We start from the raw sequence: 23701 nt of genomic DNA on the forward strand, positions 1-23701 counted from the left end.
AATGGGTGGCTGGGACATGATGGGGACGGAGCCTCTGGCCCCATACTTCTCCAGGCTTTGCTGACAGTGGCCCGGTTTTTTTTTTTGTTTTAACATTTTTATCCTTTTTTATGCCCTTTTTCATACCTTTTTTTTTTTGAGATGGAGTTTCACTCTTGTTGACCAGGCTGGAGTGCAACGGCACAATCTTGGCTCACTGCAACCTCCGCCTCCCTGGTTCAAGCGATTCTCCTGCCTCAGCCTCCCCAGTAGCTGGGATTACAGGCATGCACCAACACATCCGGCTAATTTTGTATTTTTAGTAGAGATAGGGTGTCTCCATGTTGGTCAGACTGGTCTCGAACTCCCCAACCTCAAGTGATCCGCCCACCTCAGCCTCCAAAAGTGCTGGGATTACAGGCATGAGCCACCGTGTCCGGCTTCATAACTTTTCATAACTTTCATAACTTTTATCCCATAACATTTTAAATCCCATAACTTCTTTAATCCCATACATGTTTTAAAATTCCCATACCTTTTTAAGATTTATTTTATTTAGTGGCCTTTTAGATTATGGTGATCTTCACCTCATCTCCACCCAGCTCTCCACATTAGACAGGGGTCTTATGCTTGCTACTGTAAGGGTAAAGGGTTGACTGGGAAGGGGTGGTAGGGACACAGTAGAGGCAGAGCCTCCAGCCCCACTTCTCCAGATTTTGCTGGCAGTGGCCGGCTTTTAGATGATGGTGATCTTCACCTCATCGTTCTCGGCAGTCTGGTACAAAAAAGGAATGCAAGGGCTGCTGCCCAAGCTTGGGTGCTCCTGGAGGTTCTGCATCTCATAAAGCAGAGGTATGATCTGCTGCGCAGTGGGGTTACCGCAGGGAGAACCCTTCCCTGCCTCTCCTTGCACAGGCTCCCCACTGCTGGCAAGGCTCACCTCGCAAAGATCTTTGGAGAGAGGGAGGCAGGGAGCTGTGCGAGCCCTCCTGTGTGCCCACCCTGCCTGAGGGCTCTACTCACTACCCTGCTTGTCAGCAGCCCCAAGCTGCTGGGGGGCTGGGACCTCTGGAGTGGGCTCATCAGCAGGGTTCTGGGCAGCTGCCAGGGATCTTCCATGCTACTCGTTGCAGTCGCTCACAAGCCGCAAAAAGCTCCAGCAGCTTCACCTGGAGGGAGGGGTACTCAGCTGCTCTGCCTGTGCCTGAGCCCATCCCCACCCCCACCCCTGCAGAGATGTTCCACGCTCTACCTTCATCTCTTCCCTTGTCCTGGGCCAGCCTGCTGATGCACTCCTTCTCCTGGTGCTGCTCCTTCAGCACTGCCCTCTGGCTCTGGTACACTGCGATGTACTCTCCTACAGGAGGACAGGGCTCAGACGCTGGGGCCCCTGTGACCGATGTGCAGCTCTCCTTGCTGTGCCCTGGCTTCCCACTCCCCGATGATGTCTGTCTCTCCAGACAGCTAGATGAAGCGATGTTCCAGTTCCTCCACCATCTCTTTCAAGTCCACCTTCTCCTGCATGAGCTCCATAAAGCGGCTCTGGAGCCAAAATAATGGGGTCACATTAAGGCAGCGACCTGCCTGCCCCCCCCAACCCTTTTTGGCCCATGCCTGGAAAGACTCACTCACCTACAGCCTCTCCATGGCTGCCTGCAGGGCCCAGTGGGTCTCCCCACACATGGAATTCCCCCAGTTCCTGGGGCTGGGGCTGCCACCTCAGGTTCCTTCTGGGTCGAGGCCAGCAGATGAGCCATGCGCTGGCAGTGCACTCCTTCAGCTGCCCACGTAGCCATGCCTGCTCCTCCTGGGCACTAGCTACAGCTGAGTTGAAAAATGCCCCCTGCAGGCAAGAGGTACGCATTCTTATAGGGGGATACACAGGACAAACAGGGCAGGGAGGTGGAGAGCAGTCTTTGCCTTGGGGGGCCTCAGACGGCGCACCTGTTAGTCACAAGTGAAATGGTGTCTGACCACTGGCTCCCAGGGAAGGGGTGAGGGTCCAGAGAAATCAGAAGGCCAGGAACCCAAGAGCAGAAGGGGGTCTGGGAGGGACCACGGAGGGAGACAGCAAAGGTGGGGCAGGGGGAGTCAGGCTCACCATGGCCTTCTGGCTCTCTAGGTCCTCCAGGATGCTCGGCATGGGCTGAGGCACCTCCATCTCCTCCTCACTGTCCAGTCCATCTCCTATTGGGGGTGGCCAGAGAGGTCCTCAGACAACCCAACAAGGGTAGAGTGGGCCCACCTCTGCCCCCACTCTCACTGTGTAACCCTGGGCCAGTCCCTCCCTAGCGGGGAATGAGCAGCTCTTCTTTATTTTGAAATGGAGTCTCATTCTGTTGTGCAGGCTGGAGTGCAGTGGCGTGATCTCCGTTCACTGCAACTTCCACCTCCTGGGTTCAAGCAGTTCTCTGCCTCAGTCTCCCGAGTGGCTGGGATTACAGGCACCTGCCACCACACCCGGCTAATTTTTGTATTTTTAGTAGAGACGGGGTTTCACCATCTTGGCCAGGTTGGTCTTGATTGAACTCCTGACCTCGTGATCCACCCGCCTCAGCCTCCCAAAGTGCTGGGATTACAGGCATGAGCCACCGTGCCCAGCCTCATTATTTTTTAAAGAGCCAAGATCTTGCCGTGTTGCCCAGGTGCAGTCCCACTACCAATAGGCACGGGAGTTCTGACCTGCTCCATTTCTGAGCTGGACCAGTTCACCATCCTTAGGCAACCTAGTGGTCCCCTGCTTCCAGGAGGTCACCATATTGGTGCCAAACTTAGTGTGGACACTTGATTGGCATAATGACCAGCTGTTCTAAAAGTCTGTTCAACTCCTCAATCCTATGCTGCTAACAGTTATCCCTTCCTCCCGGGGCTCTCTTTCTGGGAGCAGTCTCCACTACCTTCCCCAGGTAGAGCCATGAGGCTCAACTGGGCCTGAGGCTGCTGATTCTGCTGGCTGAAAGCTTCCAGGCACTCCTAAGGGGCCAAGAGAGTGAGAAGGCACAGAGGTTGCCAGGTCGTTCCCCTCAGGGCCCTGCCCTGAGCAACTCCCTCACCTGGGTCTCCCGCAACTCATCTTGACCACTGCTTTGCTTTGAGCTTCCTGCTGCTGCAGCTGGTCCACGAACTGGGTCTACAGCAGGAACTGGTTGTGCAGCCCCTCCTTCTCAGAGGTCAGCTGCTGATAGGTGGCCACATACTGCTGCAGGTGACTCAGGTACTGGTCTTGCTGCTGCTGCAGACCGAGCCTTCTGGCTCTTCAGCTCCATCTGCAGAAAGACCCTAGGCGTGAGGGCAGGTGGTGGCTGGCCCATAAATGGGGTAGCAAGGTCACTGTGTGGCTCTGTTGCTTTCCCAGGCCCCTGACCCCTTGGTTCCAGGCCTAAGTGACTGCCTCCCTTTCCCAGAGTCCCATGCCTCCTTCCCCAGCTGCAGGGATCTGTCCTGCAGACCCCAGCTGCATGGCAGATGAATAACATACTCACACCGATATTCAGTGACAGAGCAGCTAAGGGGCCAGGCCACGCACAGAAAGAGTTGTGACAACTGCAGGCCTTGACTAGCTGGCCCTGACAGCATTTATTCAGCACAGGCTTAATGACAAAGGCTTTGAGTCAACACACCTGTGGGTAATTAACTTTGCGACCCGCCCCCAAGTAGAGCGCAATCATGCACCTGCGGATAATCAAAGGTTGGTCTTAGAACCACATGAGTAAACAAGGTATTCAGATAAACTCCCCCACATTCCCATGTTATCTGCTCTATTGTTATCAACTCAAGATAAAGGGGATTAGGGGTAAAAAGGATTTCAGAAAAATTCTTTACTGAAGTTATGCAAACCTTCTGGCCTTCCAAGAAGGTTTGTGTCTATATCCTATAACTTCATCTTACAATTTTTCCAACCACACTGACTGATCCCCTATAGCTCCCCCTTTTCTGTTTTTTGCATTCAGTCTTGTTAGCTGGAGAGTACATGTGTGTGCAACAACTGGTCTGTCAGCAATGGTGGTCATTGCTCTTATTCCGGCTTTGCATCCTAAAATTAGTAAATAACATAAGACAAACATGAGTATAATTAGCAACATTCTTTTCCACTCAAGGAGTGATGCCCAGGAGCGGTGGTCTATCCAGGAGAGACGATCTTGCACACCCTTCCATATGGCTGTTTGTTGGGTGTGTAGATAGATCTACAGTATGAAGGGATTCTAAAATTGTATTTTTAAGTTGCCTTATGTCTGCTGTTAAATTGTCATGAAAGGTTCCCCAGAGGTGTTGTTTCACCTCATCCCAACTATGTATTGATTGATTCCACGGTAGAGAAGTGACACAGATATGTTTATGCTCCCAGTCACAGTTTAACTGCTGTTGGAATGCCAGTGCATCTTGTCGCTCCCCCACATATTCCAAGGGCAGCCTCAAGGGCCTGCAGATGTGCAAGAATCTTTTGATCTATACCTTGCTGTAAGAGAAGTACATTAGAAACATTTCTGGCCAAATTATCTACAAAAGCAGCTGTTTTTCCTGATTCAGTAATAGATGCTACAGCCACACTAGCAGTTACTAGGATGACTATGACTGAGACTATAAAGGCTACACATGTACCTATGAATCTTTTGGGTCTGATCTGGGACAGGGCACGTTCTAAGGTGGCAAGGGCAGAGGAACCTTGCCAATCGCATGTCAAATTGACTGGTGGGAATGCCTCAGATTGTCTCCTTAATACCATGACTCTAGTAATATTTAAATTATATATTGTAATTAGTAATACATGAGGCAAACCAAGTCTGTCCCTGCACCTGGGTCACAAACGTGGAGTTTCGGGGTATAACAGAAATATTGGTTCCTATAAAGAAAACATATGGATGGGTAGTGCAAATCAGGCACTGATCAGTGTGATTATGAATAAAGGTTACAGTATAGTTGTGACTGGAATTATGGTATGTCCCATGCCAGGTGTCAAAGGAGGTGCTAAGATGTCCCAGGCACCACAGAGTGTCTTGGGGTGGCATGGATTTTACTTGGGGTCGGAAATATCCACCCCCACCATTGGCCCAAATCATAGGGGAATGGGATGTGGCTACAAAACTGTGATTGATGCCATGATGGATGAGGACATCAGTAAGGCTTCCCTGCAAATGGCTGTGGGACCTCCAGTCTAAGATGTTACAATTGCCTAACTGGAGGGTATAGGCTTGTTCCCCATGACAGACCTCCCAGCTAAAGTGGAATCCATTACTTTCCCAGCTTTGTTCTTTAGCACAGGAAGGAATGTTTGGGAAAGTGGCATTGATTGCATCGCCCGGTTTGAGGCTACCTGCAGCTAGGAATGTTAAGACATTTCCTTTGTCATGATGTAGCCATAAGTGTGTTTGGGCAGGTACGCAGTAAGGGTTAGACCCTTTATAACTTACACACAGTGGGAGGATAGTGGGATGATATGTAGTGTTACCTGGCACCTTAGTCTAATGTGTGCCATTAATGATGGACCCCACTGGGGGTAAATCTATCCCTCCTAGCCAAGCAGTTACGTTATTAAAGGCTGAGAAGGAGGTGTCTGCCCAGGTGACAGGGTGAAAGAAAGGTGGATCTAAGATATGAGCCCAATAGAGTGTAGCAGGTAGAGGTTGCAGACAAAGCAAGAGCATATGAAGGATCAATACCCTATATGAGTTGCAACGTACAACAGAGAGCATAGCAAGGAACAGATTATCTGGAGTGAATGGTGTCTGTGTCCAGAGCAGGATTCATTCCGCCTCCTGAGTTGCCTTCTTCAGCATCCCCCAGGTAATGTCCAGGGCTTGTGTCGTCCGAGGAAGCCGCATCATCCAGGGCAGCGAGTCCTGTAGGGTCACTTCCTTCATTTCTGGTACCAGGTTGGGTCCTAGCCACGTAATGGTATGGTTTGATGCATTGTGCTGGAATCCAAAGAGGACCTGAGGGGGTGTGAACACAAGCATACCCTCTTCCCCAAGTTAACAATTCACTTGGATTACACCATACATTATTGTTTACATCTTTCCATAAAACTGCAGTTTTATGTCTTGAGAGGTTTTAGCAAAGTGCTTTTCTACAGTGGATTGAAATTTATCATCTAAATTTAAAAAATTAAGGGTAAATAAGGCTTGTGCCAATAGCATTGCAAGGTCCTTATCCATACTCCCCTGTTTTGTTTTTTGAGCATATTTTTAAGGGTGGAGTGGGCACGTTCTATTATGGCCTGTCCGTGGGGATTATATGGGATGCCTGTGGAATGTTGGATGTTCCACGTGTGACAAAATTGTTGAAATTGTGAGCTGGCGTAAGCTAGACCATTATTAGTTTTAATTTTTATGGGTTGCCCCATAAATGCAAAAGTTAAAAGATGTTTAATGACATATCGAGTAGACTCTCCAGGAAGGGCATGTACACTAATTAAATGAGAATTGGTATCAATGGAGACATGTACATATCTAAGTTTTCCAAATTCAGGGATGTGTGTAACATCTGTTTGCCATAACTGATAAAGTGCCAATCCTCTAGGGTTAACACTTGTTGAAGGAGGGGACATGCCTGTGAGCTGGCAATCTCAGCATTGCAGGATAATTTATTTAGCCAGCCTCTGGGTAAATTGAAATTGTTTAGACAAGTTTCTCTAGTTTTGCCGGAAAAATTGATGTGATTGGGTGGCTTGGTCAAGCAGTGATGTTACAACCTGAAGGTATGCTTGATCATTGCCATAAATCAATGGGCCAGGCAGTGAGCTGTGGCCCTGAATGCGTGTAATAAAAATAGGATGTGTACACTGATCTAGCAATTGCTGAAGTCAAAGAGCACACAGGGTGGACTCCAGAGTGGACTTAATTAGGGCTGTCTCAAGGTTCTGCAGTAAAAAAACAGAGTAAGCAGAGTCATTAACAATATTGAGGGGCTGAGTGGAAAAAGTTTCCAAAGCCAATATCAAGGCCCCAAACTCAGCTCTCTGAGTGCTAGTAAATCCAGATTGAGTGATGGAATTATGTGGTCTCTACCAGACTGCTGCTTTTCCATGTTTACTAGAACCATCAGTAAACAGTGTTAAAGCATTTATGGGGAAGTGAACTCTTTTTGTAGGGAAAATCATAGGAGTATGATAAACTGAAGGAGTTAGCGGGAATGACATGCTCTATTTGACCTGTGTAATCAGAGAGTGCTATTTGGAAGTCCATCGATAAGGGCAATACTGCTTTGAATTGCTTTTTATTTAAAGAAATCCTGATGATATCAGGATCATAACCTAGCAAGTGACTGCATCATCTGCAGCCTGAATATATGACTTTACTGATTAACTGGATATAGGGAGATAGTGTTTTAGTCTCGGTATGTGAGCAAAAAAACCCATGCTAAAAAACATAGCTCTGGAGCCATTTGTCCTATTAACCCTGTAGGGGAGTGTTTACTGGGAAAAATAAACAATTGAACAGAATATTTTGGATCTATGAGATTTACTTGTCTTTGAGAAATAGCCTGTTCTATTTCTTCCATCTTTTTTTTTTTTTTTTTTGCTGCTGGGATTAAATATCTGAGAGAATCCAGGACTGTGTTGCCCTTTAAGATAGAAAACATGTTTTGCAGCTTATAAGTAGGAATGCCCAAGGTGGGCTGAAGCCAATTAAAATTGCCTAGTAATTTCTGATAATCATTTAAGGTGTGTAAGTTGCTAGTATTTAACCTTTTGAGGTTTTACTGACCAGGAAGTAAGTATGTACCCAAGATATTTCCAAGGAGAGGACATTTGTGCTTTTTCAGGTGCAATGATTAAACCACTCAGCTGTGCATTCTTTATGACAGAGGTATACAAACTTAAAAGCATTGGCTCTGTTGGGGCTGCTAGTAGAATATCATCCATAAAATGAATAACCTTGCAATCAGGAAATTCTTTTCTGCTGGGGAACAAAGCTTGATTTACATGATACTGACACATGGCAGTACTGTTTAGCATTCCTTGAGGAAGCACTTTCCAATGAAATCGGGAAAGCTGGCCTTTCATTATTGATAGCTGGTATTGTAAACACAAATTTTTCTCTGTCTTGCTTTTCCAGGGAAACAGTGTAAAAGCAACAGTGGCCATTATTAGAAAGAGGTGTTTTAAATTCTTAAATTGTACTTAAATCTTAGCAGGGAATTATAATCCGGGATGTCACTTGTATACAAGGAACACGTGAAATTTTGCCGTGGGCCACCTGCGGAGCTGGGCGTCTAGCAGGTGGGTACCAGGGCGGCGCCATGTTGCACTTGCACTGCTTTTTGTCTGTGCCACCTTTTGTCTGTGCTGCTCCCTCAATCTGCTGCCGCTGGGCAGCTGCTGCCAGCCGAGTGGACCTTCGTGCACGCCTCCTGCCTCTCCCTAGCAGGCCAGCTCTGGTGTGCTGGGCCTGGCTCCTTGTCACTGCTACCTCTGTGCAGGCCGAGTTCCTGGAAGCACTCGCTGGCTCCAGGTGTACGAGCTTCCTTTGCTGCCAAGCATTTCCTTCTGCCTACCACCAGCTTGGCCACACGGCTTCAACCTCTAATGCTTTTTCTTAACTTTTTATAAACGTTAAAAGAAATAGGTTTATATACCCAATTGCCTTGTCAACCTTGCATTACCAGGCAGGCTAAGAGCTCCCCTTTTAATGCCTCTTGCCTAAGAAAGGGTCCCATAGCTGTAGCGTAGCTCTTGTCTTTTTTCCTATTTATTGCAGGAGGGGGCTCACGCAAAACCTCCATTTCCTCTTTGTTATTTTGGTCTGCTGATATCAGGGCTGAGCGAAAAGGAGGTAGTAAGGCAGGTGACAGTTCCTCCTCCTTCCCCTTTTTAGGTTCTTCTGTGTATAACAGAGCCAGGGTCACCCTAAGGCCCATAGTATTAAAGATGATACTGGGACCTGTTGCCCTTGCGCATGATGTTGATTAAGATCTCTCCCCACTTGTTCCCAGAGCTCTACGTCTAGCGTTCCTTTTTCTGGGAACCATGAGTTTTGTGAGACAACAGTTTGCATTAGGTCCCTTAATTGAGCCTGTGAAACCAAGGCTCCACTAGCTTTAAGCAGCTGTTTCAATACTTTTATATACTGTTTCTGTTAAGCTGATAACTGTTGTCCCATGATGAAACCCTAGCCTGAACAATCCCCCCAAACTTGGAAATTCCGAGTGGGCATCAATGACTTACTAACTTACTGTTTGCACAGTTCTTTTCATCTTCGTTTTTGAGGGGTCCGTTGTGATCCTTCACAGTGTGCCTCCCGCAGGGCACCACTTGCAAGGGTCTATCCTGCAGACCCCAGCTGCATGGCGGATGAATAACATACTCAGACACCGATATTCAGTGACAGAGCAGCTAAGGGGCCAGGCCACACACAAAAAGAGTTGTGTGCCTTGACTAGCTGGCCCTGAGGGCATTTATTCAGCACAGACTTAATGACAAAGGCGTTGAGTCAACACACCTGTGAGTAATTAACTTTGCCGACCACCGAGTAGAGAGCAATCATGCACCCGCGGATAATCAAAGGTTGGTCTTAGGACCACATGAGAAAACAAGCTATTCAGATAAACTACCCCACATTCCCATGTTATTTGCTCTACTGCTATCAACTCAAGGTAAAGGGGATTAGGCTGCTTTCAGCCAAATCCTTTACTGAAGCTGTGCAGACCTTCTGGCCTTCTAAGAAGGTTTGTGTCTATATCCTATAACTTCATCTTACAATTTTTCCAACCACACTGACTGATCCCCTACACCCAGACTTAAATCTCACACCCTTCCTCCCACCATTTAAACTAGGCCACAGACTGATGGAAAAGCAGAGGGAGCCAACCTCCATCTGCTAACTGTGCCACATGCCTAATGCTTTCCACGTATTATCTCATTTAATCCTCAGCACCTCTGCGAGGAAGGTGCTAACGTCCCTTTTAAGGTAAAGAAACTGAGACTTAGAGATGCAAAGTAGTTGAATGATGATGAGGGGAGCCAAGGCCAGAATCCAGTTTGACTCTGAGGAGCCTCTTATACCACCGTCTCTTTCCCTATGTTTGGGGGGCTCCATGACTCTAGCCGGGATGATGATGTTCAGACCTGGGAGGAGCCCACCACTAAAAGTCAGAGGGCAGGAAGCAAGAAACAGTCACAGACTGCCCTGGAGGGTGCTGGGGTCACCTGTCCCCCAGGCTGGAGCTGCCTCTGGCCTCACACCTCCCCTCCCCAGAGGCTGGTGCCCGCCTTCCAGCTCTTCTTGGATGGGGCAGTGTTACCGTCTCCTTTAGCTTGCCCAGCTTCTTTCCCAGCTCCCTCTTTACGTGCTATTCCAACTGCATTGCACTGGTGATCTCCATGTTCTCGTTAGTCTGGACAGAGAGAAGCAATCGGCAGCCATCCACTGCAGCTGGAGACCCTAGAACTTGGTGTCTGCCTCCCATGGCACCAGGAAGGGTGGAGGCAGGTTAGAAAAATCATTCCCTCTTCCCCACAGCCATCAGAGCAGGGCTCTGGTTCACAGGTACCTTCAGAAGTACCATCTCACATTAGGGGTACACTGCCTCATTTTATGGGCGGGAAAACAAAGGTCGGGAGGGCTAGGGAGGAGGGCAGGCTCTCCTGATGGGGTCACGCACCAGCTTTATGAATCCATTCTGCAGCACAGACAGCTGCTCCTTGAGCTCGTGGTTCTGGGTGAGCACGCGGCTGATGGTGGTGCAGTCATTCTGCATGGTCTCCAAGATTTGTCTGTGCGACTCTGCCTGCTCCCCCAAGAGCTTGGCCACCTGCTGCAGCTCCAGCAGCCTCTCCTCCCACTCCTGGTTCGGGTGACTGAAGCCCTCAGTGTCTTGCTCCTGGGCTTGGAGCTGCCAGGCTCTCCAGTTCCTTCTGCAGGTGGCCAGCCTCTGCTTGTAGCTGCTGCTCCACCCTGGAGGGCCCTGCTTGGAGTTCCAGGGGCATGGCTCAGGTAAGAAAGGAAGCGACAGTAAGGGCCTCTGGATTCTCAAAAAAAAAAACCCTCCTCTTGGTCCACAGCTCCTCTCAGGCTCCCCAAACTTGGCCTCCCTGCTAATGATTCCTTGCACCCGGATATTAGCCAGTCTTCCCGCCACTTTCTGATAGAGACAACTGTGGATGGCTGACAATGGGCACACTTCCCTCTTTGCTGATGGGAACACTGAGGCTCATGGAGATTACGAGACTTGCCAACTCCTGGCACAGACCTCTTTCCTTCTGCCCCAAAGCCCTCCATCCACCCACCTCCCTGGGGCATTCTAAGCCACCCCCACAGCACTCTGATACCAGTCCTGCTCCCAGGTCACCACAGTCCCAGCTTACCCATTTGGTTACTCAGTTCAGCCAAGCTCATTTCCAGTTCTTATACCCAACTCATGCTATGCTCCTTCTCCTCTCTCAATGTGCGCACCTGCCCAAAATACAGCAGGAAAGGGCCCTGAAGAGAGGGGCTGGTGGCTGGATGGGCTACCATCTCCATCTCTGACCCTGCCTCCACAGAGCCTAGACCCATGATCACCTCTGGCTATAGTCTTCCCATTTTACAGATGCCTAGAAAGATCAAGTGATCTATATAAGGTGGGGGGCTGAAGGGTCAGGTCTCACCTGCTCTGACATCTACTGCATCCTCTGCTGCCACATGGCACTCCCTCCTTTCAGATTTTCAGCATACGTCTCTCTCTCCATTTGTAGTTGTGCAACTGACTCCATTACCTTCAAGAATGGGGACAGAAGTTACGAAGGGCTGTCACTGGTCCTCACCTGCTCCTGGCCACCTGGGGTCATCTTCCTTCCATATCCCTCCCCTGCAAAGCCTCACCTGCCCCAGGTGTGCTTCCAGCTATGCCTGCTCCTCCATGGCCTGCAGTAACTGCTGTTTAGTATCAGGGCCTTCACAGTGCCTTGAAAACCAGATAGTGAAGAGTGAGAAGTTTAGATTCCGAGAGCCTGGGCCGTTCCAACAGTGCCCCTTAAAAGGGCTAGGGCGAGGCTCAGTGTACAACTCAGTCAATACAACTCTGCTGTCAAGTTTCTTTGTTTTAGAAATAAAAAATTAAATAATTTTAAAAAGATCTCAGGCTGGGCATGGTGGCTCATGTCTGAATCCCAACACTTTGGGAGACTGAGGGAGGCGGATCACTTGAGCTCAGGAGTTCAAAACCAGCCTGGGCAACATGGCAAAGCCCCGTCTCTACAAATACAAAAATTAGCCAGGTGTGGTGGTGTGCACCTATAGTCCCAGCTACTTGAGAAGCTGAGGCAGGAGGATCGCTTGAGCCTGGGAGGTAGAGGCTGCAGTGAGCCAAGATCACACCACTGCACTCCAGCCTGGGTGATAGAGAGAGACCCCATCTCAAACAAACAAACAAACAAACAAAAAACAAAAAACCTCTACTCTCTATTATTACCCATGGAATAGTGGAAGTGTTGGCTTGAACCTGAGATGGAAATAAACAGACTCATTAGCTAGCCATATAAATGTAATTTATCAAATAATGGTTTTCATCTATGATGTGTTAAAAAAAATTTTTTTTAAGCCCTAACCCTGAGATTCTGATTCCCCAGGTCTATGGTAGGGCCCCAATTTGTAGATTTTTTAGCACTCTCTAGAGGATTCTATGGCAGCATTAGAACAAGGACCGAAATTTTCCAACTCTTGGCATGATCCCTAGACCATGGCCCCAGCTGGATGGGGCTCCAACCACCTCCGCGGCTGCAGTCCTTAGCTTGTTGAAGCAGTTCAGTCATTTGTAATTTCTTTTGCAGCTCTTCTAAGTTAAGCAGTATGCCAGCCTTCTCAGTCACTAGGACTCAAAGCTTCTCTTCCAATTCCGATTTCTCCTGCTTCAGTCCTCTTTGATTCGGTTATGGCCAGAGGCAGTAGAGAAAGGAATGAACTAAGAACAGAAAGGACTCCTTTGGTGATCAACCCTCCACCCTTGCCTCACAACCACAGAACCGTAGCACTGGAAGGAACCCCAGGAATCCAAAGTTACAGATGGCAGGCCTGAGAGAAGGCGTGAGTTGTTCGAGGCTACATCATGAGTCACCAGCACTACAGCTTAACTGTGCACATGTACAAACCTGTATGACCACCTCACCATGCTTACCTGTACCCCCTCAACCTCCCAGCACATCACCCATGCTAAGGGCCCCCAGACCTCCCATCCCACCTTCCCCCATGCTACCTGTTCTTGTGTAACTCCAGCCTGAGGGTGTTTCTCTCTTTGGTTAACTCCTTGTTGTACTGAAAATACAGGCCAAGGTTAAGTCAGGATATAGCAGGCAGAGGAGCAGCTGGCCGACCAGTACCAACAGCTCAGTAACTATTCCACAGTAACACTTCCTCACTCCGAATCACACCTGACATTTTTTCAAGGCATTTCTAAGTCCATGATCTCATTTGCTTTTTGTTTGTTTGTTTGTTTGTTTTTGTTTTGTTTTTGAGACGGAGCCTAGCTCTGTTGCCTAGGCTGAAATGCAGTGGCATTATCTCGGCTCACTGCAACCTCGGCTTCCCAGGTTCAAGCAATTCTCCTGCCTCAGCCTCCTGAGTAGCTGGAATTTACAGGTGCCGACCACCACACCCAGCTAATTTTTGTATTTTTAGTAGAGACAGGGTTTCACTGTGCTGGCCAGGCTGGTCTCAAACTCCTGACCTCATGATCCGCCAGCCTAGGCCTCCCAAAGTGCTGGGATTACAAGCATGAGTCTGAGCGCCTGGTCAGTCTCATTTGTTTTTAAAAGAACTTAGTAAGGGTGAAGGGACAGGGAAAGAGATTGAATTTATAGCTGGCTAACAGAGGCCCAGAGGGATAAAACAATATTGTTATTATTTTACCATTATTACTACCACTGTTTGAACCCTTATTGAGTGCTTCACTAGCCACCATGCTAACAATCCCATTTAATCCTCACAACCACCATATGAGACAACTACTATTATTACCTCTATTGTGTCGATAAAAAACATGGGGTATTAGAGATTAAGTGCTTGCCTAAGATCACTCAGAGCTGGGATTTGAACCCTCAGGTGTATCTGATTCGCTAAGCCCATTTGTTCACTGGGGGTGGGGGCACAGATAGGAAGGGGGAAATCAATCTCTTGTTCACTTTTTGAAAGGATGATCCATTCACATAGTCCAAAGCTCAGAAGGTACAGAAGGGAAATATCTCCCAGCCACCCTGTTCCTCTCTCCTGAGTTTTTTGTGTTTTATTTTATTTATTTATTATCTTACTTTAAGTTCTGGGACACATGTGCTGAATGTGCAGGTTTGTTACATAGGTATACGTGTGCCATGGTGGTTTGCTGCACCTATCAACCCGTCATCTAGATTTTATGCCCCACATGCATTAGGTGTTTGTCCTAATGCTCTCCTTCCCCTTTCCCCCTAACCCCTTCCTGAGTTGATGAATCCTTGTAGACACATTTTATGTATATGATCATAGTATGTATGTAGACACACACACACACACACACACGTTCCCTCTCTCTACACAAATGGTAACGTACTGAAGATACTCTTCTGTACCTTCACAGTACAAGTACCATATCCCCCACCTAGCACTTGGCAAAGGCCAAAGCCAGTTAAGGGTAGGGCGAGGACTTGGCCTCTGAACTCTGCATCCAGTGCTCGCTCTCCATAGGACCCCTAACTCACCCACAGCAGCTGACTCAGCCCCAGGCTACCTCTAACAACCACACACACAAGCAGTGAGAAATAGTCCATGCTGCTTTCTGGGCAGGACATTCCATCCTGCAGAAGGGACCTTTAGGCTCACTCCGCCATCTGGGAAGCCAGGCTGCCAGGGGATGGGGCAGGTGGTTGGACTCACCCTGTCTGCTTTCTTCTGCTGTATGGAGACAGCAAAGAGCCTGCTCCAACTCTCCCACACACTGCCAGGAATACTACAGGCAGCTGGCCAGATCTTCGGACTCTCCTGGAATGAGAGAGGTTCAGATGGGGCCCAAAGGACTCCCCCAATGGCCTGTCAAAGTGCCAAGTTGAAGGATGATGGGGTGCCCAGATTCCCACCTTCTTTCTGCCTGGCAGCATGCTGAGTGTGAGCCAGGGCTGTCTGTAACTCGGCTTTCTCTGATACAAGGATTTCTACATTCTGAATGTGAACCTTTGGTAGAAAAGCCAAAAGCTGAAAGAGAAGGAAAGAAACATTCTCCAGAGGACAGGAGGGAACTTCACACTCTCTACTCACCTGTAACTGCTCCCTTAGAGCTCCCTGCTTTTGGTGGCACTCTTTCTTTTCCTATAGGAAAAGGAATACAGAGCTCTTACTAGGGGGAAGCAGAGATGGTACAGCAAGGGACATGCCCCCAGAATGGCACCAATGCCCCAGGACCGTTCCACCCATGGGACCAAGTTATCAGGGACCTTATGGGGATGGGGTGGAATCTGGGGGTGAGCCTTCCCCAGGCTGGGAGTGGGTGAGACGAGACTGAAGCCTCTACATCTGAGTGCCTCCCAAATCCAGCAGTCATGTTGTGAGCAAACAGTTACTTCTTCCAACTGATCCACCATTTCTTGGTTCTGTTGTTTCTGTGGAGACAGTTAAAGGATGGTGACTAAGGATGGCCCCCTCGACTCTATTCCCCAGACCAGGAAGGGGTAGGCAGCAGCCAGGAATAGATTTTAAAGGCAAAGTTCTCAGACTTAATGGAAACATGAACTGGTAAACTCTCCTCAAGCTCCCAAGGAAAGAGGATTTGGATCTTTGTTGGTTTTGGCCCACAGTCATAGAACTGAAAGTCTGAATCCGAATTCTCTCAAAGGGACAGTAACATAAACCTCTAGAGATGAAGTCTGAGAAAAGCCCCCCCTTCTGCCAGCTTGTGATGTAGAAAGGTATATTCATTCAACAAACATTTACTGAGCACATATGGGCCAGGTATGGTTCTATTTTTTTTTTTTTTTGAGACGGAGTCTTGCTCTGTCGCCCAGGCTGGAGTGCAGTGGCCGGATCTCAGCTCACTGCAAGCTCCGCCTCCCGGGTTTACGCCACTCTCCTGCCTCAGCCTCCTGAGTAGCTGGGACTATAGGCGCCCACCACCTTGCCCGGCTAGTTTTTTGTATTTTTTTTTTTTTTAGTAGAGATGGGGTTTCACCATGTTAGCCAGGATGGTCTCGATCTCCTGACCTCGTGATCCGCCCGTCTCGGCCTCCCAAAGTGCTGGGATTACAGGCTTGAGCCACCACACCAGGCCTCAGGTATGGTTCTTAATACAGGGATATAAGACAGAAAAAGACAAACAGGAGTAATAGCAGAGATATAACGCAGAAAAAGACAAACAGGAGCCCTTGGCCCTGAGGTTTTCATTCTAGTGGGCCTTTTTTTTTTTTTTTGCGGGGGGATGGAGTCTTGCTCTGTTGCCCAGCCTTGAATGCAGTGGCACCATCTCAACTCACTGCAACCTCTGCCTCCCAAGTTCAAGCGATTCTCCTGCCTCAGCTTCTTGAGTTGAATAGCTGGGACTACAGGCGTGTGCCACCATGCCTGGCTAATTTTTGTATTTTTAGTAGAGATGGGGTTCCACTATGTTGGTCAGGCTGGTCTCGAACTCCTGACCTCCTGATCCACCCACCTCGGTCTCCCAAAGTGCTGGGATTACAGGCAGGAGCCACCATGCCCAGCTCTAGTGAGCCTTTAAACCTTGGACTCTCAGAGCTAACAGAGCCCTTTGATATTCTCTAACTCTACCTCCTCAGGAAATGCAAGCCCAAGGAGGAGAGGTGGCTTGTCCAGAATCAAAGAGCAAATTAGGGACTCAGTCAGGATAAAAATATAGGGCTTCTGACAACTAGTCAGGCTAGCACTTTCCCAAGAAGCAACAACCCCAGGCACTCAAAGTACCCTAGGTTGAGATGATACGAGGAAGATTCAAGCTGTCAAATTCAGTTTCCCAAGATCTGTTCCACAGAAGATAAGCAGATCTTACTCTAGAAACCACTGATTGAAGGGCATTCTGGTCCCGGAACCACAGAGAATTTGAATATGAGGTGGAAAACTCAGAAAAAAATGTTAAACTCTCTGGAGAGTAGAAGCCTGGGAGAAAATCAAACCAAACCCATTCTCCTATTGCCACCCAGAGACACTGTCAACATTTTGAGCTCATGGGGAAAGTGTGGGCTTTTCACATTGTCAATGTCTCTGCTAATGGAGTAAGGCAGCCTGAAACCTCTCAGTCCTAGGTCCCATAGTCCCCATTCCCCTTCCAGCTGGAAACCTGTGTTGTGACCAGAGGAACCAGAAGCAGGGTGAGAACACTTAGTGGACTGGGTCCTAAGATCAAAGACCAGTTTCGTGGCAGTAATGACAGTTCCTAGGGGAACTGTGATGTCACTATATTCCACTCCTCCCTGGGGTGGGGGTGCCTATCAGCATGACGCCTGAGTCACCACTTTGAGATGTGGGAAGGAGGTGCAGGGCCAGGACCCAGGTCCTTGGAGATGTCAGCCCAAAGACCCAAGGGAGGTCACACTTGGGGCAGCAGAAGGTAAAGACTGAGTATGGAGCAGGGAGCCCCAGGAGTCACCCACCCAAAAGTCACCCTGGGGCAACTGGTGAGGGCAGAGGCTGGGCTGCTGAGGGGGAGGGGCTGGCTATAAGATTTTGGTTGGGGGAGCCCAGAGGCATTGGGTGGGGCCCAGCCTGGTGTGCCTCAGGAGTGGCACAGACTCTGGCAGCAGTCCTACCATCGGAGGGGGATACGGCCTGGGTCAGGGGGCCATAACCTGGTGCATTTTACCTTTTTCTTGGCCATGGACAATTTTCTCTGTCAGGTTTCTTCCGATATCACTGGGCAGGGAGAGGCAGGGATGGGGCCACATCAGTGTGATCCCAGTGACAACTGCTAAACACTACTAGTAGCCTACCACACAGCTGTGTGACTGAGCCAGAGGAGGTGTAACCAGGGTCGCACTAGAATGCATAATAGGGGTGTGGCCTTAAAGCTCGAAGCCCCTTGGTCTATGAGAAAGATGAAAGGGAAAGGAGCCATGGCCAGGCAGCAGCATGTCCAGAGGGACCTGTGGCCTCACAAGGAAAGCTGCTCATGTAACCACTGTTCTCCGCTCACTCTGGGAGAGGGGCAGGGCCAGTTTTCATTTTGAAAACTTTAAAACTTTAAAAAATAAACTTTAAAAATAATATGTCTGTGTATTTTATATATGTGTGTGTCTATATGTGTGTGTATCTATATGTTCTTCCAGAGCTGTCTTCATTATCCAACTTCTATGCCAGGCCTACGATTTTGGCCTTTTTCATCTTCAAATGGAATAGAAGAATTACCAGTATTCCATCAATTGAGGTACAAATCCTGTAAAAATGGAAAAATCCATAGCACACTTGATGATTAATGAAGCAGACTACATTATCCAACATTCCAATGAAAAAAATAATCACAATGATTTCTCTTTTTTGGAAAAAGTTTCTCTTATTCTCCTACATTACTGTTAAGATTTTTTTTAAACAAGAAACATGTCTAATATCTTTAAAAACACAAAGCTTTTGGGCCGGGCGTGGTGGCTCATGCCTGTAATCCCAGTACTTTGGAACACTGAGACAGGTGGATCACCTGAGGTCAGGAGTTTGAGATCAGACTGGCTGACATGGTGAAACCCCGTCTCTACTAAAAATACAAAAACTAGCCAGGCGTGGTGATGGGCACCTGTAATTCCAGCTACACAGGAGGCTGAGGCAGGAGAATCGCTTGAACCCAGGAGGCAGAGGTTGCAGTGAACCGAGATCACGCCACTGCACTTCAGCCTGGGTGACAGAGCAAGACTCCATCTCACAAGAATAAATAAATAAATAAATAAATAAATAAATAAATAAATAAAAACACAAAGCTTTCAATTTAATAAGCACTCAAAGCTCTTTACCAGTCTAAAGCAAATACAGGGCCCTTCTAAAGTAAGGCTAAATGCTAAGTGATGGGGGAGAGAAAAAGGACATAAATAACTCCTACTCTCATGGGGTTAATCACTAAATCCTATTTTTCTAGAATCACCTGGAATCTCTAAACCTTGCAAACGAATCTGAATTTCTCACTAAAAAATACTTGGCTACGACTTACAATCATGAAAACCAAGAATTGTGTTATGTCATTGTGTATTGCTTATTATCCAAATTCCACACTAGACTGGGATCAATGGTTGAATCTCTCATGATTTGCTCCATAACCTGTGTGCTGCTTATCCCAGACCAAACTAAGCTTTTTTCTAGAGTTCTACAATTTATAATTAGTATACAAGAGTGGTTCTCAAAAATGTAGTCTCTGGACCAGTAGCACCTAAGAACTTTTTACAAATTCTAATTATCAGACCCCATCCTAGACCTGATGAATCAGAAACTCTGGAGTAGGGCCCAGCAATCTGTGCTTCAATAAACCCTCCAGGTGCTCAAGAACATCTGGCATACAGCAGGTAGAAAAATGTGTTTCCTTCTGTAAGTCCAAAGTCAGGGATGCTATATGTTCTGTCTTGATATGAAACAATGACATGCAATTAAAAGGAATAAATCTCCTTCCTACTTCCACCCTCCATCCAATGTGTTTTATTTATTTTATTTATTTATTTTTTTGAGATGGAGTCTTGCTCTGTCGCCCAGGCTGGAGTGCAGTGGCCGGATCTCAGCTCACTGCAAGCTCCGCCTCCCGGGTTCATGCCATTCTCCTGCCTCAGCCTCCTGAGTAGCTGGGACTACAGGCGCCTGCCACCTCACCCGGCTAGTTTTTTGTATTTTTTAGTAGAGACGGGGTTTCGCCGTGTTAGCCAGGATGGTCTCGATCTCCTGACCTCGTGATCTGCCCGTCTCGGCCTCCCAAAGTGCTGGGATTACAGGCTTGAGCCACCGAGCCCGGCCCAGTGTGTTTTATTTTTATAAGTTAAATTAGAAAACAAGTGGCAATCAGAGATTTAGTCTAAAAAGTGTATTTACAGGTAACAGTTCTCATCCAGCCTGATCTCACACAATACCATTTACATCCTCTTACATCTAAAGTTTCAGAAAAGGATCTTCACAATGTAAGTCTCAGGCACACTAGGAGTTCTATAATAAAAGATCACGTAGATCTGAATGTCCAAACTTATTAGAGAAAAAAAATGGAATCATTGGTTATATTTTCAAATTGCGTTCAATATGAAATTAAAGTTTTGAAAAATTTTCACCTTCATAATTCTAAGTTAATAGAATTAAACCAGAATACTCCATTCTTTCAAAGCCTCTAGCCAGGCAAAATTTTACTCTATTACTTCTTGCTTTCAATGGATACAAAAGGGAGTCCTGGTAGGCACATTTTGTATACCTGCAAAGATGCAGAACAGTTCCATCTGTTCAATATTAAAACACAAGTCCTGTAAACCTCAGATGGTAAGTGTAATACTTCAGCACTAGGACCAAAGCCTCAAATGTGAAAAGATACCAAGAACACCACTAGCAAACAAAAGTAAACTCTCAACCAGAAACAGTAGTTCACACCTGTAATCCTAGCACTTTGGCAAGCCAAGGTGGGAGGATTACTTGAACTCAGGAGTTCAAGACCAGCCTGGGCAGCACAGCGAATTCGTATCTCTACAGAAAATTTTAAAAATCAGCAGGGCGTGGTGGTACACACCTGTAGTCCTAGCTACTTGGGAGGCTGAGGCAGGAAAATCACTTGAGTCCCAGAGTTTGAGGCCGCAGTAGCTATGATCATGCCACTACACTCCAGCTTGGGTGACAGAGCAAGACCTAGATAATTACATTCTGTCCTGCTCCTGTTTACACTAAAATCACTAAGTTAAAATGCTTTCATTCAGCAGGATAAAAATTAAGTAAAATGTGACTTTGGAGTTTGGCTAGCAAAAAACAAAGGAAGAAAAAATAAAGCAAAATGACAAATTACTTACTGGGAGAAAGTTTTTGAAACTTCAATGACAGATAAAAGGTTTGTATCCTTAGCTTATAAAGAAATCTTTGGCCGGGCGCGGTGGCTCAAGCCTGTAATCCCAGCACTTTGGGAGGCCGAGACGGGCGGATCACGAGGTCAGGAGATCGAGACCATCCTGGCGAACATGGTGAAACCCCGTCCCTACTAAAAAATACAAAAAAAACTAGCCGGGCGAGTGGCGGGCGCCTGTAGTCCCAGCTACTCGGGAGGCTGAGGCAGGAGAATGGCGTAAACCCGGGAGGCGGAGCTTGCAGTGAGCTGAGATCCGGCCACTGCACTCCAGCCTGGGTGACAGAGCGAGACTCCGTCTCAAAAAAAAGAAAAAATAAATAAATAAATAAAGAAATCTTTACTCAGAAAAAGACAAATGATTAAAAAAAGATAAAATATTTTATAATTTTATAAAATTACTCAGAAAAAACCAAATGATTTCTAACAGAAAGTGGGCAATGGAGAAACAGGCACTTACTACAAAAATAAAAATGGCCAGTAAGCACATAAAAAAGATTCAAAAGCACTAAAACCAAAGAAATGTAATGAAAACAATATTTTCTGCTTAAAGACCAGCAAAGATGCCAAATGGAGGGAGGAAACTGGAGCTCTGTCACTGTTGGTGGGAGTATAAACTGAACCAATTTTCCTGCAGGATAATTTGAAAATTTCTACTAAAATCCCTAAAACTGTTTTATATTATTTTCCTCCAGAAATTCTACTTCTATGAAATCAGTCCAGAAATGCTTTCCCGAGTCCATTAAAATGTATATATAAAGCTCATTTTAAAGCACTTATGAATTTCAGTTGGCATAAAGTTGAAACAATGACTTTTAGTTTTAAGTTGGTAACAAAAATAAATTCTCTATATATCACTTACTCCTTTCAGCAAAACAACCCAATACATACCTCTGTAGAAAATGTTTCTTCTGGATTTACCCAAATAACATGATAAATTCTCATTATTTTATTGCTTTTTAAAAATTATTTATTTGCTTATTTATTTAGAGACAAAGTCTCACTCTGTCGCCCAGGCCGGAATGCAGTGGCGCAATCTCGGCTCAATGAAACCTCCACCTCCAGGGTTCAAGCAATTCTCCTACCTCAGCCACCTGAGTAGATGGGATTACAGGTGCGTGCCACCATGCCTGGCTAATTTTTTTCTACTTTTAGTAGAGACGGGGTCTCACTGTGTTAGTGAGGATGGTCCTGATCTCCTGACCTCGTGATCCACCCACCTCAGCCTCCCAAAGTGTTGGGATTACAGGCATGAGCCACCGCGCCCGGCCTATTGTTATTTTTTTAAAAAAGACTTAAACATATTATATTATATTACAGACACCGGTCACTCAGTATGTCAAAAGGCTTAAGATTGAACTAGATCATCTGCTGAACTTTAAACATAGTACTTACCTCTATTTGTAGATGAAGTTTGAAGCAACTGTTTGGCTTTGAGGGAAGTATGAGGCAAATTTTTCAGCCTTTGTGAAACTGTTGAAAAATAAGGAATTGTAATATTTGCCTGTAAGTACACCATAAAGGCTATGGCTTCTGATACAAACTTGAAAATTTATCAGAGTGGAAACCATAAGGTGCAAATATGTTAGAATCCTAGAAGCAAGAGACCCCATTCTCCACAAAAAGGAAAAAAAAAAGTCAAAAAGAAACAAAAAAGTGATGCTTAGTGCATTAAGGTGGAAAGAAAAGGGGATGGAACATAAGCTTTTAAAAATAGTTTCTTATAGATGAGAAAATCTCCAATGTGTCATTGGTCAAAATAGCAAAGAGAAAACAAACCACCAGCAAACATGCTATAGATGCAAAGAAAACAAAGATAAAAGTATAGAATAAACTATACAGCACACAGTATAGAATAAAGTAAGTGCAGCACTTGTCCAATGCATAAAAGCAGATTTTGGCAAAGCAGTTATTGTTAGATGAATTACCCTAATATGAAACCATAATCTCCAAACTATTCAAAAAGGAGAAGAAAACTCAGAACCAAGCAGGCCCTCAGAAAGTTACAATCTAGTAGCTTCACTATGTTCGGTATCTTATAGCGTACAACTAATTTTTTATCTAGGCTGTGCACATATGTATGTAGGTGGAGGGTTGTACGTAATGTTGGTGTGGGTTGAGGGGTCTGGAGGAGTCAGACCATCTGCCTTTTAAAGTTTTCAATGAAGAAAGCTAAGCTTTCTTCCAAACTCCCAATGTATTAACTGCACTGAAACTCAAAATTAGCAGGTAAGCAGCAGCCCAGGGCCATCCAGAGATAAAGCAGTTCCAATTTCTCCAATATACAGTTACTATGGCTCTGACGGACTGATGAGTCTCACACCTACCAGTGTAGTCATCTATTTAAGTGGCTCTAAAATATTTTAGTTACTGTACTGATTTGAAAGTCAGACTTCATATACCTCTAGGATTTGTGTGCAAAAAAAGAGCTCTCATTGCTATAAATCTAGCCAAACTGCATAAACATTATTGGGGTGATAAAGGGATACCTGACATTATCAGAAAGAATTACAATTTCTCAGCCAGGTGTGGTGGCTCACCACTATAATCCCAGCACTTACAGGCCTTTGGGAGGCCAAGGCAGGGGGATTCGTTTGAGCCCAGGAGTTAGAGACTATCCTGGGCAACAAAGGGAGACTCTGTCTCCACAAAAAAATTAAAATTAAAATTAAAAAATAAGCCAAGTATGGTGGTGTGCCTGTGGTCCCCCATCTACTCAGGAGGCTGAGGTGGGAAAAGTGCTTGAGCCCAGGAGGCTGTAGTGAGCCATGATTGCATCACTGCACTC

The 23701-nt window shown here is 46.5% G+C and overlaps 1 pseudogene across 1 annotated transcript in view; it reads right to left on the reverse strand.

Annotated features, from left to right (window-relative positions):
* Positions 1–503: 503 nt before the first annotated feature.
* The window catches only part of LOC112634954, a 31208-nt pseudogene continuing 8010 nt past the window's right edge, over positions 504–23701 (reverse strand). The window contains exons 4-24 of the transcript XR_003121852.1: positions 22309–22386; positions 17200–17255; positions 15476–15514; positions 15174–15224; positions 14996–15089; positions 14796–14900; positions 13132–13205; positions 12684–12812; positions 11778–11868; positions 11564–11671; positions 11282–11369; positions 10579–10905; positions 10219–10311; positions 3033–3245; positions 2877–2952; positions 2081–2166; positions 1612–1822; positions 1425–1521; positions 1232–1342; positions 1003–1148; positions 504–930 (exon numbers count right to left, since the gene is read on the reverse strand). The product of XR_003121852.1 is annotated as a golgin subfamily A member 2-like (transcript). The remainder of the gene's footprint in view (positions 931–1002; positions 1149–1231; positions 1343–1424; positions 1522–1611; positions 1823–2080; positions 2167–2876; positions 2953–3032; positions 3246–10218; positions 10312–10578; positions 10906–11281; positions 11370–11563; positions 11672–11777; positions 11869–12683; positions 12813–13131; positions 13206–14795; positions 14901–14995; positions 15090–15173; positions 15225–15475; positions 15515–17199; positions 17256–22308; positions 22387–23701) is intronic.

Source organism: Theropithecus gelada, chromosome 11 (genome assembly GCF_003255815.1).
Source record: "Theropithecus gelada isolate Dixy chromosome 11, Tgel_1.0, whole genome shotgun sequence".
Classification (NCBI taxonomy): domain Eukaryota; kingdom Metazoa; phylum Chordata; class Mammalia; order Primates; family Cercopithecidae; genus Theropithecus; species Theropithecus gelada.